This window comes from Tigriopus californicus, chromosome 12, assembly GCF_007210705.1.
Source record: "Tigriopus californicus strain San Diego chromosome 12, Tcal_SD_v2.1, whole genome shotgun sequence".
NCBI classification, from domain to species: domain Eukaryota; kingdom Metazoa; phylum Arthropoda; class Copepoda; order Harpacticoida; family Harpacticidae; genus Tigriopus; species Tigriopus californicus.
Window position 1 is genome coordinate 9,776,494 of NC_081451.1, and position 5,309 is coordinate 9,781,802.

Genomic DNA, 5,309 nt, shown 5'->3' on the forward strand with positions numbered 1-5,309 from the left:
TCAATTGTGAATCTGAACCTTCCGAATCATCTAAATTATTATATTTTACGGTCGTAGAGACTATAAAATTAAAAAAATATTGCACACGATTTATTTTCTTGCTACGTTTTACAACAATGAAGTAAATACATAACACAGGAAAAGCCGCCTTGGGGGTGAACTGAAGAACCACAGTACAATGGAAACGACGTTTTGGGACCAAAAATCTCATGCGCGTACTCTTCTATTATAGTGGCTCTAGCTTGGACAAGTTTTTGACTGAAATTCCCGATCAACCTTATATTCAAGGCTAGCCAGATCCGCCAACTAAAATTCGTTGATCGATCAAATAATGCATATAGATAAAAGTTACGTAAATTGAATAAATTGCTCGTCTTCAACGGTAGTAGCGGTAAGGAAGTCCGCAAAATAAAAGTAAATAAAAGTCAATGATCTTTGCCATGTTACAGTAATTTCACCTCATTGAACCATTTTACGCCTTTTTAATCAACTGTTTGAATTTCACCTTTGATTTTGAGCCATCACAAAATTGGCGATGTTCTAAAAATAAATTCTTTAAACCAATCGTTTTCCACCCTCTGCCTTTTATCTCTAAGCCATTCATTGTTTGGCGTGGATATATTATTTCAAACTACCCAACAAACAGATAATTCAAGGGTCACCAAGGTGGTCTAGAAATATTAGGAATAACGCTCTCTGCTATTAGCACAGTCCATATATGCATTTGCTTGAATTTCTATGATATTTTCTTAAATTGTTTTTTTGTAATTTGCAAGACATTTTTGTGTTGCAGATGTTTGTCTTAGGCAATCATTTCTTTCACCAATCTATAGTTTTTATCTCTCATCTTGACGACGGCATTTTGCCCTCCTAATTTAGGAGACACTAAATAATCTCTGATCATTACAGGTTATCCAGCGATTGTGTCGCAGCCTGGTTGGCCCTCTAAACTCATTTTCTATGCCCGTATGGTTTCAAAATTTGTTTTTAGTTCTGCCTTTTCCAAGGTATTTTCATATCTTGTTTCTCCAGATGACCGTTAGTTTTCCTGACCGTAAATTAAACCCGAAAACGTGTACCCATAAACACATCTTTTCTTTCAACACCTAACTGGAACCACAAAGTGGTTCTTGGAAAACGCCTCAACAGGGGAGCTCAGTGGGACGGAACTTGGTGATATATGAAGAAAAATTAGCTGCAGATCCCGCACATGATGATCATACTCATCAACAAGGCCTTCTTTACAAACTAGAGCACTTTATGAAGTGTGTCATGACCTTTTCTAATAAACTTAAAGAAAATGCAGTGCCAACACATCATCATAGGAGCTTACTACCAATACCACTCATTTGTACTGTTGCTCTACTGGAATTAAAGTTGGGTTTGAGTTCGTTCCCAAGCCAACCAAGTTCTGTCGGAAACTCTGAGCGTTCTCTTATTGGGTGCTGAGGTCGGTGGAATTCCCGAACAGCAAAGTTCATTAAGGACAGGCCTCAGATCCTTAGGAAAGCCAACTTTCAATGAATGTCCATGTAACTAATCTACGAAGCCCGTACAGTTGATAAACTTATGAGACCCGTTCCGGGAAATCCCCATTTTTTGAGCCCTATGGAAACAAGATCCTGCTCGCTGGCTTCAACTAATAGTTCTCATGGCCAATGAATTTTCTCACCATGACCCAAAACCAAAGAGTCTCATAGAAGAGGCAAGAGACACATTCTCATGGAAAGTGGAGAGGATTTTTGGGGAAAGGAAACAACAAAATTGCAAAAATTAAGATTGTAATCTGTTGTGAATTGAGACTCGCACTTCATTCCGAGAGTTTTGTATTATGCTTTTTTCCATCGAAAAATGTTTTTCAAAGGAATGAATCTTGATGACATTAGCAGATATTTGAAGTCAAGTTGAGAATTTCAACTAGGGCATAATTTTGTTGATTCATTCTAGAGATCAAAGGGTTTAGGTATGAATGAAAAAAGAGAAGCAAAAAAAACATGAGGCGCATTGTTTATTTGAACTACATCAAAAATAGTTTTTTCCTGATCATTTATTCACTAAAATGGCCTTTATTTCCATATCAAACTTTCATCATTCATTCCAAAAGTATGGTTGCTAGAGATGGGTTTCAAATCAGTTATTTGTCTGTTAGAGCTCACGATTCAAACAAAAAGGGGTACAGAAATGAAGACCCTAAGATTAACAAGAAAGGCAGGGTCACTTTTTGCCAATCATTTCAGACGTTTTGAGTTTGTTTGAGTATCCTATTTTGGTCATAATGGTAGCCCTAACCAATGCCCTTGAAGCTAAAGTTAGCTGACATGCCAATTCAAACCGCATCACTAATGTCTGCATTAAACCGACCCATGAGAGGGTAGTCCAAAAATAAACAGACAAACAATCATAACCTTGCCCTCTAATATGACTGTATATTTGCCAATATAAATAATCAAGAGCTTTAGCTATGATCATGGTTGAATGCTAAAAGTCACTTGGAGTTGGCAAATTGGGGCTTAAAACAAACATAGCCTTAAATATTGTGAAATTTTGGCAAATGCCCAAACTAAACGCTAAAACAGCTTACCGACTCGACAGACATCTTCGCCTTAAATTCCCATCAGCTGACAACCTAAGTCTGTGACTTCAGAGTTATCCTTTTCTGGCTTGCAACCGCTCTGTGTTAGTCTATGCTCAAAGCTGACTTTCGAGGTTTCAACCACTATTCCCACGCTGGATCTCATCCGCTCTGTCATTGAGCAAACATGGCTCAGTTAAATGAGTCTTTTTAATGGACTGAACGTGTAGAACCAGGCACATTGCTCAATGAAAATTGTATGAAGCTTTGTGCTGGCTTCTTTTCTTAGACTCCAGGATAGTCAACGGGTAACATATTTTCCGTACACAATTAACCTGAAACAACACGATCCCCAGATGCCACCACGCCTGGTCACATCAATATCACACCATTCCTAGTTCACAATTACTGGAATGAAAAGCAAATAAATCGAGATTGCACTTGCCTCACGTCCTCCCTTTGATCAGTAAAGTAGTGCTGTACCTTAGGGAGGGGATCTACTCGCACAGTATCTAGGACAAACGAACTCTGTCGACTCTTCATTTTGGATCTCCTCGTCTCCCCCTCCCTCCCTTGGTCCATGAATTGCGATGATTCACTTGATGCCAAACTGGATCATTGGAGGCTGGAAGTTTTGCACAATTGCTTGGGTCTCTGGTCTGATTTTTTTAAAGGTAATGTTCCATTTTTCACGATGATTTGGTTGCTAGAGGCTCTTAAATGGAATGTGCATCATCTCACTCTTTTACGCAAGAATGGAGTCTCAGGTTAGACAATGTGCTTCGCTTTTTTGTAATGGCTTCTGTGAAATTCACGCATTATTGAGCAACTTTCAAGACCATGTCTTAATGGCAGATTATTGGAAGGGAAAATGTATTACAGGCAATGAAACGCTCCCTTACATCTTCAAATATTTGGGATCAACGCAATGCAATATCTCATGTTAAAAGAAAGACATCAAAATTAATGCGGTTGTTGGATATGAATTTGATGGATACTTTTCGGCAACGACCTCACCAAGTCAAACGTCAAGACTATGACTACATTTCGATGTTTAAATCTTACTACTACATATTTTGGGTCTTTTCAATTCTTGCGTCGTTCATATTTGGAGAATCAAGTTGGTCTTGAATGTCATGATTTTTAATCTACCATAGCAAATGAATCAAAGACGCACAAGTTGGCTTGAACAGGATAGTTACCCAAGCAAAATTTGGATAACTAGGGGTTGGCAAGGGTTATATTTAGTTTTTTCTTTTCTTTTGGTTTGGTTTTTCACGGGCTTTTCTAACCGCTACAGGGAATGTAATCCCCAGTACTATTAAAATGAAAGATTATAATTCGTCTATTTATTACCTTTCAATCTTTATATCATATTTGGTCTACCAACGAATTTGAGTTGGCAGACCGAGCTAGTCCTTGAATGTAGGGTTGATCTGGTATGCTATCTAAAAATTTGTCCAAGTCTGACTTGAAAGATGCTACCGGATCAACAAGGCCTACGTATTCCCTACGAATATGAGAGGGAAGCAAATTAAAAGGTTATATTAAGCTTTAACTTATTTTGAACCATTTTCCGCAATTCCGAAAAAGTAAGCTCTAGCACAATTGATGGTTAGATTCTCTAGCAATGACAATATTTGTTTCAAAACCATTCTCCATCACGACTTCAGGGTTGATTCAAAAAGTATTAGGCATCGATCGGTCTGCATTGTTTTCAGTGTCCCTTTCTCGTTAATCTCAAGACAGGGCGAGACAGTCCGTGCATATATGATCATTGATTATAATGTTACTTTTAGAAGGTCAGTATCCAATATCAATGTTTGACAGTGATGCATGCGTAGATGATAAAGTTCAGTTTTAAGATAATTTGACCAATAAAAATCTCCAATTTGCAAAAGCAAAACAAAATGGACAAAAGGCACTCGATTACTTCAAAAGGGCCCAAAATGGCCAATCTTCTTAAATCAATATCTGTTTTTTCCTAACTGTCTTTCGAAGTCCCTAGACCTATTGAAGCAAGAGGTAAGAGACACCTCAAGCCAATTGCTGGCTGATTCATGGCTCATGGTTTCACGAGTGGTTTCAAATATTTGTTCGCAGTAAAAACAAAAAGGACAGTACAGAATTACTTAATGTAGAAATATACATTGTGCAGGTACTTAATGTAACGGTACATAAGTGCCGTAATTGTTTCAAATTCGGAATTTGCTTTTTTAACCCTTGGAGCGTTGACGTCTGTTGATGCTATGAAGTTGAGCATTTGGCGTGAATTCAGCCTCCCTGGTACATGAGCTAGATCTGCGCATAGGTTGACCAACAATTTTCTGATTCGGATTGCGCAAAACCAATCGGATCGGATTCAGAGACCCTGTCGGATGCAATGCCGATCTCTAATATGGATTATTCATCATGAAAATGGAGCTGCAAGTGAAATTTCAACGCAAAGACATTTCCTTTTTACATTTTGTAGCTCTGAAAGACATGCCCCGTCTTAAATCATCTTTTTGAAACTTGTTTTAAACCCTGGAATTGAAGCGAAATCGCAATGCACCTTGATTGGAAAGAGAAGCATTCATTTCTCTCCTAAGCTCTAGTTCAAAAACCTGCTTTTCATTTCCAGTTAAACCCGGAATACGATTGGTCTGGTCGTCAATTTTAAGTTCCCCAAAAGTTTTCCACGCTCAACAAGCATGACCAAAGCCAATGGAATACCGTGCTCAAAAGTGCTCTGGAG